Consider the following 14,225-nt stretch of genomic DNA (forward strand, 5'->3'; position numbering starts at 1 on the left):
GCAGAAATCTCAGGTAAATCCTGAATCCCAGATATGTTTTATTAAGAAGGAATTAAATCCTGAAAACACTATCAGCTTCTCCAATAAAGAAATTCCCCCGAAATGATCTTCCAAGGAAGCATTATATGCCTGATACTAAATTGTTATAGACATGAATAAATTACATTGATTCTAGTATAACACTTATCTTACCAATTAGTGTCTGTCTATTAATGCATTTTTGTACACTATAATTTTTGCCAAAAAAGAAAGTCATAAATTTTTCTCTTGCTTGAAATTTGAAAAATCCCATGTTGATGAATCCCTGTGGCCTTTTGTCCCCACTATCACCACCACTACAATCTCCATCTCCCTCACCCCCATCATTCCAATCATTCTGGAGTCAAGTTCAGTTTTATTCTAGTTCAGTCCTTGGAAAGTTTCCAACTGGGATGGTAAAAGTCATCCCCTGTCAAAAGAATGCCTGGTCCTGATGCAAAGTGATGTGTGAGCACCAAGAGGAAGCTGTTAATTGATTCATCAAGGCATCTAAGTGTGAACAGGTGTGATGAAGTGTAAAGGAGCATGTGACATCAATGTGGCAGAGCTGTCACAGGGAGAGGACTTTGGATATCAGAAGAGATGGCACTTGAAAGATTATTCAGACTTCCCTTCCAAACTCAGTTTTTCTTTGGCAACTTAGGGGACCTTGGAGAGAAGTGTGTGACCAAGAGGTAAGAAGGCATTTGGCATCCAAGCTCATATTTATTTAAAAGAGGATAATGTGTATCAACGATAGCTTGGCTCAGGGGAGCTGCAGTCCCAAAGGAGAAGGCCAACTCTTGGTCACAGTTTGAGGTAACAGGCCATTGCTCTTAATGGTAGCCTTCTTTACTTTGAACAGCACACTATTCTCACATTCAAATGGTTTTACAGAAGCAGCCTTTCAATCACTGCTAGAACACTGAATATAAAAGGGCAAGGATAAAAAGTAGCCCAAGTTGGTTTAAAGGCTCTTATTATCCCCACCATGGTATAATGGAAAGCTTACTGGCTTTGGAGTGAAAAGGGCCTATGTTCAAATCCTGCCTATTTCTTTTACTACCTATGTGACCTAGGGCAAGTCACTCTCATTGCCTCAGTTTCCTAAGATATAAAAGCAGGGATTTTGGGCATCCTCTAAGGTCCCTTCCTACTCTGAAGTCAGGATGATTAAAAAACATTTGTGAAATATGAAGAAGGAATAAATGTAATTAAGATAAAATTTCTTCATGCAGGGTTACCTACATTTTCCTGTATAATTTTTTCCCCAAGAATGAGGATGGAGAGCATTATGAGCAGTTGCAGGTGTGGGGAAGATAAGGGGATCAAGGAAGCCATGGTCACTGGATCACATAGAATGTGGATGGGAGTAAGAAGTCTGAAAAAATGGAAGGGGACTAGATCATGTAGGACTTTAAAAGTTAAACAGAGGATTTTATATTTGATCGTGGATAAAAAGGGAATCACTGGAGTTTGAGGGATGTGGTCTTATCGTTGCCTAAAGAAGATCACTTTGGCAGCTGACTGGAAAGACTAGAGTGGATTTGAGTCCAGGACACTAACCTGAAAGGCACTACAGTAACTCAGGCATCAGGTGATAAAGACCAATATGAACTAAGGATGGTGGCAGTGTTAAAATAGGTAATAGAATGCAAATGAGAATAGAATCTACAAATCTTGAACACAGATTGGATAGAAGGTAAGAGGAAAAAAGGACCAGAGACAGATGATTGATTGTAGCAAAACAAGACCTATATTCTTATCCTTTATGTTTCATTCTCATATAAAAGGTTTCCAAAGTTCCCCATAAAAGGTGGCAGCCATGCATAGACATTTGTCATATTACAGTAGACTTTGTGATGCCTCTTTAGGAATAGGTACTGTTTCTAAAAACTGGTACTATATTAATTTGTGAGAATTCCATATTCTTTAGAGAGGCATGCATTGCATCTCTTCTATGAGGGACTCATCTGACAAGGTTTGGCTCATTCTCTGAAATTCTGCACCATGGGTAAGTACTGCTAATGCTGACCAAGCTTGAAAAACTGCTGTGGAAGGCAAACAAATAAACGATTTAAGGTTTTGGAAGAATGACTTTTGAAGAAAGCTTGACCCTGACCTACATGGCTTAGAGCAAAGCTCTAAAGTGTGAGGGTGGGTTGCAGAGGTAAATTGGTCTGGACAAAACACACAGAGAGTCATTATGAGAGGAGGGAACCCTCATCACCTTGTTTGGGCACTGACTGCTGATAATACATATCCTTAAAGGACACACTGCCATAAGGAATAGGTCTAAATTCAGGGACCAAAAAGGTCCTAATTATAGTCTGTAATAGATAGGGTGATACAGGGTCCAACTTACTGGGCTAATTCAGGAGACCTTTGGTTGGTTAGCTTAGTTGGTTAGAGCAAGATGATAATGAGACCAAGGTCAAGAGGCTCAGTGACTGCAAGGGCTAGTTAATCTCCTTCTGTTCTGTCCTATAGCCAGCCCCTGGCTCTACAACTGACTCAAGTTAGACACCTTGAAAATATTGTTCATTTATTCTTTTCACCACACATCCTAAATCTAACACTCTAAGGAGTTCCTTGAATTCCCTGGGAATTTTGATCCTGAAATGACTGGTAGAAATAAAAGAATTGGGTTGTCCTTCATGTAAAGAGATGGTCTGACTGACCCACCAGTGGCAGGGTCTATTTTGATTGGTTTTTTTCCAGTAGTGGTGATAGATTGGCGCTGATCCATTCACACTCTGACATCATGGGCTGCCTGAAAAATGACTAAATCCTCGTGCAGCTGTTCTGTGGCTATGTTATCTTCTGACCCCAAAGTCAGAGGCCCCATGGACAGCTGGTGAAATCCCTGGAAGCTATTACAGACTCTATTCACAGAGGAAAATTACAAAACCCTTTGTTGAATGATTGAACCTGAAATTCTACCCTAATCTTCAATCTATTGTGATCTGAAATCTCTCTGTAGTTTTTGATTCCTCTTTTGAAGATCTGAAAAGGAGCCATGCTTGTATTCTCCCAGATGTGGAGAGAAGAAATCTCACCCTTAACCACTGCTGTACTCGTCCGAGCAGCTCATCAAAACAGGAACAAAGGAGCTTTCTTAGGTCATTTTAGAGTAGAGTGTATCTGGGAGTAGAGTGACAGAGGTGATAAATAACACCATCCTTATACTTTTCATTATCTCATTTTATCTTCACAACTCTGAGGTGGGTTAAGGAGACATTGCAACCTCTGTTTTACAGATAAAGAAACTGAGTCTTACACAGTCTAAATGACTTATCCAAGGTCATATAAGAGAATGTAATAGAAATGATAGCGAGGTAGACATAGAGTCAGGAAGACCCTGGGTCTGTCTCTGACATGTATACTCAGACAATATCTGTGTGACTCTGAACAAATTAGTTGACCTCTCTGAGCCTCAGTTTTCCCATCTGTTAAATAAGGGGATTGAAATAGATGACCTCCAAGGTTTTTTTTTTCATTTATGATACTATAATTTGAAAAAAAACCAATTTATTCCTATGAGTATAGACATCTTCATTTACAAAATGAAAGGATTAAATTCACTTCTTTATACGATACCTTCTAACTCTGAAATTCTTCATCTCCAATGTGGATATTACAGGCAAGGTCAGGGCTCAAATCAAGATGTCCATAACAAGTTCTTTCCACCAAACCACACTACAGTGCTTTGCCAATTGCAATTACATGCTCTCCTATAGTCATCCATTCAGCCCCAAGCTTTCTTGTTTCAGATCAATTCCATAAAGAGTAACTTTTGCTGCCAACAGTGAGGGTGTTAGTTTTCTTGCTTTTATATAAGGTCGAAGAGTGTCAAAAGGCAGAGCTAGGAAAAGGGACACAGAAATTTGGTCAAAGTCAAAAGACACACCTTATGTGTCTGTCTCTTATGGAAATGGAAGCTTTTCTCTAATAGCTTCCTATTTTAACTAATTATTCCTGATAAGTGGGTGCTAGTTCAGTTATTTTCAGTTCCTATAAAGGCTAACAAAAGGTTTTGTATCTTGGGACTCTGGGGGGAAAATAACCTGGATACTTCTCTCTAGTTACCACTCTGCCTCCAGGGGTTTTACTTCATCCTGTCCCTCTTAACAAAGGGAATCTTAGGAATTGAGCTCAGAGTTTATCCCTTCTGCACTCAATCATTTGATTCCCCATCCTTTCAGCAGCATGGTGCTACTCATCTTCTTCCCCTTCCCTACCCCTTTTGATTTTCAGTGTGTACAAGAACTGAAATCTCCTTCATCAAGGTAGTTGCCTCTTGACTATCTTAGAACTGCTGGAAATGGTTTTAGAAATAGGGCTTAGTTATGACCTGGATGCAAATTGTTGGTCTAACAGGTCCTGTCTATGCAGGAATGAAGAGCAGTGATAGTGGAAACAAGAGAACAGGCTCCATGGACCACACCTCAAATGATGATTTGTTTATGAGTTTTTGTACCCTACTGAAGCTTGGAAGCAATTTTGTAAATTTATTCACCAAGCTTCTGGGTTAATTCTTTGCATTTCCTTGACAGTGTGGAGTGGATTATCACTTGCACCCCGGTGGTACTCTCATTTCAAGTATCAGCCTCACCCCAGTAAATCCTAAACTAAACTGTCTCCTCTAAGCTCCTTAAGGGAATAGGCTGGGTCTATTTCACCCTATCATGACCTGCTGGCATTTTGCCTGTTTTGTAACAGGGTTACAGTGCTGTTCTCAGATGATGAGATGTTAAAAAAAATTAAACTGGTAAGAATTGATTTCCAATCAGGATAATACCTTCTAGACTGAGGCCTTTCTCTCCAAGTGGATTCAGGCTAAGACTAATTTGCATTGATTTTTAAAATCTAAATTGCACCTTCCCCTATACTATGCTCAAAACACAAAATCAAATTATATTATTATTTCAACCTTCTTGATGACTTGAAGTTAACAGCATTTATGGATAACCTTAGGCTACCCTGATGAATAGCTTATTATTCTAATGGTGGGTACATTTTAGGGAATAAGCCGACTCCACCCATTTTGCAGATGAAGAATCTGAGCTCTTGAAAAAAAGGATATCTGTGTGACTTAGCAACATCCAATTGCCAATGTCTGGAACATAGTAGGAGTTTAATAACTGCTTACTGACTAATTGATGAATCTAGTTGGAGAATTTATACGCTTATGAGTTAATTTGTTTACAAATTTGAATTATTATAAGTAGCCTAGAATATAGCAAAAAAAATGAGTAGATTTATTCAAGGGTCTATTATGTGTTAAGTTCTGGGGATACAAAAAGAGACAAAAGACAGTTCCTTCGCTCAGGAAGCTTACAATCTAAAGAGGGAGACGACCTAAAAACAATTACACACACACACACACACACACACACACACACACACACACACATATATAGTTCTATAAAATTGAACAGATGTTTGTTGATGCTGTTTTTATAACAATTTGCATTAAGGAAAAGAGGCCATATTATGACGAATTTAAAGGTTACATTTGGCCTTATTCATTTTGAAAACTACTTGCATGGTAAAATGGGTGTATCTCTGATTTTCTTCAAATTCACCACAATTCAAATAAAATTGTGAAGCAATGCCATAAAGGTTTGGTGCTATTTATCTTTTTGCCTAACCCAACTTTCACCTGCTTACTGAAAATGGACTTCTTCATTCTCATAATCATATTTTTTTTAAAAAAAGTAACTTATAGCAAAATTTTGAACAATTTTAAAATCATAAAATTTTGGACACCAAAGAGATCATGGATTCACATCTTCTCCAGAACTGGATGATAATTGTATGGGAGACTCAAAAAAAGCTTTCTTCTCTAATTCCTACTAAACTGGCCTAAATCAAAACCCTGTTTGAATCAATTGTCTAATTAATTTGTTTCATAATTGTTACTACATCTAATAAGAATTCAACAGTAGGATTTACTAGGTTGTGAAGGTACTGGGACTTGGAATTAGGAAGATCTGATTTCAAATTCTGCCTCAAACAGTTCCTAGATTTGTGGTGTTTGAGAAGTCATTTAATCTCTCTGTGACTCAGTTTCCTCACCAGGAAAATGGAGTTAATCATAGCATCTGGGCAGCTAGGTGGAGCAGTGGATAAAGCACCTGACCTGTAGTTAGGAAGACTATATCTAGCTTCAGTCACTAATTGTGTGACCTTAGGAAAATTAATTAAGCCTGTTTGCTTAGTTTACTCACCTGTTAAATAAACTGAAGAAGGAAATGGCAGATCACTCCAGCATCTTTGTCAAGAGAACTCCCAAAGCGGGGTCACTAAGAATGGGACATATCTGAAAAATGACTAAACAATTATAACAACCTCACAGTTTACAAGATCAAATTAGTTAACATATGCAGAACATTTTGCAAGTCTTAAAAATGCTATTCTTATTTCCTCAATAACTGGAAACAATGCAATAATATACTGATTCATTTTTCCATTTATTTTCTTATTGAAACTACATTTCTTACTGTAGATAATAGATCTACAGGAAAATTTTACAGGTGACGAAAATGAGACTCAGAGAAATTTAATGACTTACTCCCATATCTATTAAGTGACCGAACTATATATTATTTTAACCAGATCTTCCTGATTACAAATGGAGCACTAATCTACGATATTATTCCCTGCCATTAATGAAGGTTTATTATCACAGTGAAATAATGTGTGTGTGTGTGTATTATATATATATATATATATATGTATATATATATATGTTACTAGATTTAACAACAATATTTGATAGGTGCTTTATGAATTCTGGAGAAGGGAAGGTCATTACTGACAAGGAAAATCAAGGAAACTTCATAGACGAAGTGACAGATTGCTTAAAAATGGGTAAGTAGGTCAGTCATTTAAAGAAACATCAAACTTTGTATTGAAACCTTGATTAACAAATCTTGAGACAAATATTTTTTAACACTGACATTCTGGAAAAGGAGAGTTGTGGGATGTTCTATTCTTCTTATTGCTATGACTGTGACTGAAGAAACATTGATGCTATTTAAAGTCTAAAACTTGCTTAGTGATTGAGAGAAAGTTTATACTCCTAAAACTGTCGAGGCTGAACTGCTTGGATGTGGGGAGCATACTTATATTAAGTTGTCTTTTTAACATTGGATGAGGATAATATTTAACTGTAGATAAAGTGGGGACCAAAAGGGTCAGGGAAACTTTCAAAAGCCAACCTTGAATGACAAGGAAGGGGAGAGAGGCATGGAATGCCCCAAGTGGACCTCAAAGAGAAGAGAATTCTGCAGGATGACTGTAAGTCTCATTCTGCTTTTGGTAGTGAATTTTTTGAAAATTAAATATGCCATTTAATAGTTCAATTGAGCTTTCCATTTTTAGAAGGAAATTCATATATCCTTACCTCTTTAACCCTTATTTTATAGATAAGGAATTTGAGACTCAGACCAAGATCACACAGCAATTTAGTATCAGAGCTGAGAACTGCATCTGTGTCCAGAGTCCAAGTTCAAAGTTATCTTTATTCTACCCATGGGAAAAAATCCAGGAAAAAGTAGCAAAAAAAATTCTCAAGAAAAAGATGGGTAGGTAAGAAACCCTGGAAATGGAGGTTGAGGAGTGGAAAGCATTAGCTAGAAAGGGACAGAGAAAGCATTAAGAACAAGCGATGTTGAAAAAGGTTACTATAAGAAAAGTAGAGAAAGCCATTTGAAACATACCATAAGCTATGGACAAAGGTGGGCACCTCTGGAGCATCGTTATCCACTCTCTAGCAAGTACATATCAAAACATTTTTACCCCTTAAAAATAACCTTTACCTATTCAAAGGAAAGGAAATGACCAGAACTGTGGAAACTTGGCTCAGTCTGTGGTTACAGGATTGCTTTATTTTTTTCCCCTTCTTTCCTTTGTAAACAGAAATTTCAGTCAATGCTTTGTGGCTTGTGGCTCACCCCATAGCAGGGAAGTCAGCAGTGGTGGTACTTCCAATCAATCCTACAGAAAGCCCAGATCACCTCATGACTATTTTTTTCTCATGAAGCTCAGGAGCTCTCTTCATATTTATAGCTGACAAAACAAATGCATCAAAAGCATAGACTGCAATTAAAGACAGAAGATGAGGGTACTGTCCAAACACTTATGTGACCTGGGGAGACAAAGTGAGCAATAAGTAGAAAGGGTACCATAGCAGGAAAAGGCAATTATTTTGTCTTTGCTAGGCAATGAGATTAAGTGACTTGCTCAAGGTCACACAGCTAGGTTAATTATTAAGTGTCTGAGGTTAGATTTGAACTCAGGTTCTCCTTATTCCAGGGCCAGTGCTCTATCCTAGCTGCCCCAAAAGACAATTTTTTGATGTATTTTCTTTCTCTTTCAGTAAATCCTTTGGCAATAGCATAGTTTGGGGAATAGAACACCAGGTTCAGAGGGGGAAAACCCTATCATGCTTCAGATATTTCCATGTTTTGAGATGCTGGACATGTCACTTAATTTTTCTGTGCCTCAGTTTCATTATATGTAAAATAGAGAGTTGGATCTGATGTCTTCTAAGCCTCTTCTAGCTCAATCTATGGTTTAGGGGATATGCCTGCATTCAGGGTGGGCTCTCAAGCAGAGCCAGAACAACCAGAATCATGACCATGGACAGCTCCATTCCATTGTAAAGAACCAGCAGAAAAGGACATCTATCTATCCCTGAGAGAATCTGACCCTCTTCTGAGAGGAGGTTTGGGGAAATGACTCTGAAATGAGAGACCTAATGCAAGGAGGAAGTAGGCCCTCTTGGAAAGGAAATATTCCTTTCTTCTAAGGACCCTTGCTTCTTATTGCCCAGTCTTGGTTTCTTGAGGAAAAAAAAACTCCATTGTCCCTACACTAATTATAACAAGATGCTTTATAATTAGGTATGATAAGAACTAACTTGAAAAAAACATCAAATGCTTCAATTGTGGCAAAGATCCCAGAGATGTAGTGCACTAGCACACACACACACACACACACACACACACACACACACACACACACGTGTGTGTGTACACATATATGTGTACATATACATGTGTGTATAATACATGTGTGCATGTATATGCACATGTGCATGTGCATGTGTGTATATGTATATCATACACAGAGTGATTTTGAGATAAAGGCATTCATGTTGCAAGTTCACATCTTTAACTTCTTCCCAATTGTACAAGTTGAATAGGCACATCCTTTAGCCACCAGAGCTACTCTCAAACATGTATGACAGAGAAACTTGTCACAGGGGCACTATCAACCTGGAGGAAGATGATAGGAAATGAAGTTAATTAATGGCCCAAGTTCATTTGTAGTACAAAATATTCTCCTCAGTTAGCTTAATGAACTTAATTTTTACATCTTCAAAATGGAAGTGAGAGTACCACCTAAAATAAAGGGATGTTGAAAGAATCAAAGGAGATAATATAGGTAAAACACCTTGCAAACCTTAAAGCACTGCACAATAATCATTTTTAAATTGTTTTTAGATTACAGCCTTCTCTAACTCTTTGTTAGAGAGGGATTTAGTGAGCATCACCTTTGAAGTCAAAGGATTTAAGTTTGAATCTAGGCTCTGCCACTATCTGTGTGATACCAGGTAAATCACTTTTTCTTTGTTGGTCTCACCTTCCTTATCCACAAAATGAGGGAGGGTGGATTAGATAACTTCTAAAATTTCTTTTAGTTCTAAATCTAAGATTCTATGAACTACACCTATGGTTTAATTTCTTAAAAGAGTATTTTTTTAAGTTTTTGCAAGGCAATTGGGGTTAAGTGACTTGCCCAAAGTCACACAGTTAGGTAACTATTGGGGTGTCTGAAGCTGCATTTGAACTCAGGTCCTCCTGACTCCAGGGCCTATGCTCTATTCATTGTGCCACTTAGCTGTCCCTTAAAAAAAGTATTTTTAAGACTGTAAAACCGGGTTGATAATTTACAGCTTTTCCATGGACCGCCAAGAATAAAAGATGATCTTCCCTGATCTTCTCCCCCTCCCCCAATATAATTTGTCTTTTGAAAAATAGCCTTTCTAAAAATCTAGACAGTTTAGACTTCAAGAAAGATACCCCAAATGATCTCAACTGTTTGTCATAAATTAAGAGTGTATGCTGAAGAGTGATTTCACAGACAGAATAGGTATTTGGGAAAAATTCTATTTGTTCAGGTCCAAAATTTTGATGTACCTATTTTTACTTCTACTGACTATTTGCAAAAGCAAAATAGTTCCCATTTCTTCCACCAAGTCACATCCAGGTGTTCATCTCTCCCCTATGTTTACACAGCAAGGCTGAGTTAGTTGACTGAAGTGTATATGACTAGTTTGGGTAATCTACTTTAGTCTATTTTTGTGCATTTCATGACAGGCCAATTCAGTATCTCAAACTCAGTATTAATTTGTCTTTTCCGCTATTTCAACAGAGAATGTGTGTCCTCTGCTACAACTTGGCTCAAATCCATCTGTCATTTTATTGACCTTCTGGAAACAATGTCCAATGTTTTCCAGCTCCTAGATTGGGTTTGCTGCAAGTATACAAATGAAACTGGGGCACAGACTTTCATCAGGGTTTTTAAAAGAATATCCTAAATTACAAAATTTATCTTTCCCCCTTTTAACAAAAATTATGCATCCTCCCAAATGACAGGTGATATAAATTGAGACTATCTCAGAAATTAAGAGGTTAAACCATAGCATTTAATTACATCAGTAAATGAACATATACATTTTTTCTATTGACCCAGGAGTCATTCTCATGCATTTCCTTATAACACTGAATGTTTGTAAAGGGAAATGTTTAAATAGTGTGGAATGGGGCACTGATTTCCAGCTAGATTCTTTGGAATTTAGTATCAGAGTAAACAGTATGAACAGATTGGCCCCCTCTTGTGCACAAATAATCTCCCAACCCATCAGAATGGCTTTTCAGTGAACAAAACCAAGCATTTCTGGCCTTTAATTCATCATCTATAAAATAAAGGTATTATACTAGATGACCCCCAAGATTTTTTCTATCACTAAATTTATGAACTTAGACAACATAAAATTCAATATAACAGGAAGTTTTTTTTGTTGTTTTGCTTCATTTAATCTTTGTTCCCTGTTTTATTTAACATAAGCTAATAGACTATCCAAAAAACTTCATTCTGATATAAAGGACAACACAGAGTAAGTTGGCACAGATTAGTTGGATATTTGTAAAAATCACTACCCTGAAAGAATGAGGTCCTGGTTTTATTAGAGGGCTATTGTGGACAGAATAAACAAAAAAAATCTGCTCCATCCCCCACCACCTCCACTTTGAATTATGCTCTATTCTGTCAAGCCATATTTACAAAATATTTTTTTCACTAGGCAAGAAAATCGATTGTTTGGCATGGTACCTACCCAGTTGTTCATGTCAAGAAAAGGGCATCTGAAAAAATTTTCAACCTTTACAAGAATTATTGATGCTACTTTTATAAGACTAATTTGTTTTAAATTTATATTCATATATGCATACATAAATTCAAATATATTCACATATATAATAAATAACATGTTTGTTGTACATACTATATCATGTAAAATGCATACATATTATGTATACACTTGCAACTCTGAAAAAGAGAGGCAATACTCTTCATAATATTTTAATCAGCTTCTACAGATTTTTCCAAAGAGAGTATTTATGATGGGACCTCTCTTTTAATTCAAGGGAATCCTTTTTTGTTTTATTTTGTTTTAAATTAGTTTCTTAAAGATAAATTATATAACTGAAGTAGATTTGATTTGCCATATAAATATAAATATAAAATATAAAATATTTGAATTTAAAAAATATAGACCAAAAAAATCTTCATGCTCTGATTAACTGTGCAGAGGAGTTTAGTGTACAAAAGAATAAAATCCTTTATAAAGGATCTTGTATATATATAATGTATAACATATATATATATATATATATATAAAATAAAAATCATAGTGAGCATCATATTGCTCACCTTCTTAATGAGTGTGGGAAGGAATGAAGAGAGAGAAAATTTGGAAATGAATATTTTAAAAAATGAATTTCATAAAAAAAAACAACTCTAGAAAAGGGAAGCTTATAAACTCCTAAAATAATCACTTTGGGGTAGTTGTAATTATTAGGTAGTTTTCCCTATATAAAGTCCAGATTTATTTCTGAAGGTATTCCTCCTGCAAAAAAAAATGAATCCTTTTTTTCAGATAATTAGATACAATTATCATATTCTGGCTTGGGATTCTCTTTTTCAAATTAAGAAAAAAACAGAAATAACTTTCACCTTTGATTTTATCTTTGCCATCTAATTTAAATCCAGCTTCAATTAATTAACAAGTAAAGTGATATACAAGTTGACTGTGAATGCAGTTGTATAAAAATGGTAAGAGTTATATTGGGAGCTATGAAAGAAACTTTTCTAAATGGAAAAGAAAAAGAACTTTGGGGGCCTGGAACTGATGCTTGACTCTACACATGATAGATGTCAACCTGGTGAATGTATTGATGCCATCACTTGGGGAGCCATGATTACTGATTGCTGAGTGAATTGACAGTGAATCTGAGTCAAGTATATTGGCTGAGGCCAGCCAGCCAATCTGTCACATCTGACACTGTGTACAAGTAGATAGGTATGAAATAAGTTTGGGTCAAGGTATCTTACAAATAGTTATACCTTGTATAGGGGGATGTAGTAAAAAGGGAAATGGAATTTACAAAAGGGATTTGTTAGATACTAAGGGCCAATTTCCCGTCAATAACAGCAGATTATAAAAAACTATTTGCATAGAAACTTGCATATCTCCATCTGTTTTCTGAAGCTCTGGGGCAAAGAAATAAGATCTGTTTCCTCCTTACAGAGTATATCATTGTATAACCAAAATATTCTTTGGATTCAAAAGAACTGGGAAAGAAAAATGTTAATGTGAAATGTCTATAAAAAAAGAGACTCAGTGAGGGCCACTACCTATGCCAATTTGGGGGGGGGGAACTCCCTAGGCTTTATTTTTTCCATCAGCAAAATTAAGAAATTGGATGAAATAGTTTATGATGTTCCTTCTAGTTCTAGGTCCATGATTCATTAATTTTATATGCTGGAAATCTACAGTCCTGAGTTTAGGGAACATGAGTTTAGGGAATGTCTTTGTCTTTGTTTTCTGATCATGAATCACTTACAAATTTCTACTGGAGTTACCTCCTTTGAAAAATGTTTTAACTAAGGACCAACCTAATACTTAGAAGGGTAGTAATTTCTCAAGATGGGTCATAGAACTCCAAAGGAGTCCTTTAGAAAATGTCCCCTCAGTAACAGGTTATCATAGTACATACATACATATTTTTGATAAACATGCTTACAGATTAGTCATTTTTGGTATGAGGAATTAGGATTAAGGGAAAGAGCTATATAAGATATAATTTTTATAAAGTGTTCATCAGATTCTGAAGAGTTGGATTTTTTGTGTTGTTTTGCTTTGCTTTGTTTTGTTTTTCTTTGTCTGGATGGGAATAACATTGTTCATAGCCAAGTCTAATATGATTGTCCTAACTCTCTGAACTGCTGAGAGGAGCTGCTTCCATCAAGGTTGATCATCTCACAATGTGGTTATTAATGTGATCAATGTTCTCTTGGTTCTGATCCCTTCACTCAGCATCAGCACCTGTAAGTCATTCCATGATTCTCTAGAATCTGATCATTTATAGTTTCTTATATAATTAATAATAATAATAATAATAATAATAATAATATTCCAGAATATTTGTGTACCATAACTTGTTTAGTCATTCCTCAGTTGTTGGGCATCCTCTCAATTTCCAATTCTTTGCCACTACAAAAAGAGCTGCTATGAATATTTTGAATATGTGGGACTATTTTTATTTTTTATAATTTCTTCTGGATATAGACCTAGAATTGAAATTGCTGGGACAAAGGGTATGAATAGTTTTATTGCTCCTTGAGCATAGTTCCATATTGCTCTCCACAATGGTTGGATCCACTAACAAATCACAAGCAATACAGCAATGTCCCAATCTTCCCCAATTAAATACTCTCATGAATTCCTAAAAAGAAGAGTTCAAAAGGCAGATGGGTGGCACAGGGGATAGAGCACCAGCCCTGGAGTCAGGAGGACCTGAGTTCAAATCTCACCTCAGACACTTAATAATTACCTAGCTGTATGGCCTTGG

Source organism: Macrotis lagotis, chromosome 4 (genome assembly GCF_037893015.1).
Source record: "Macrotis lagotis isolate mMagLag1 chromosome 4, bilby.v1.9.chrom.fasta, whole genome shotgun sequence".
Taxonomy (NCBI): domain Eukaryota; kingdom Metazoa; phylum Chordata; class Mammalia; order Peramelemorphia; family Peramelidae; genus Macrotis; species Macrotis lagotis.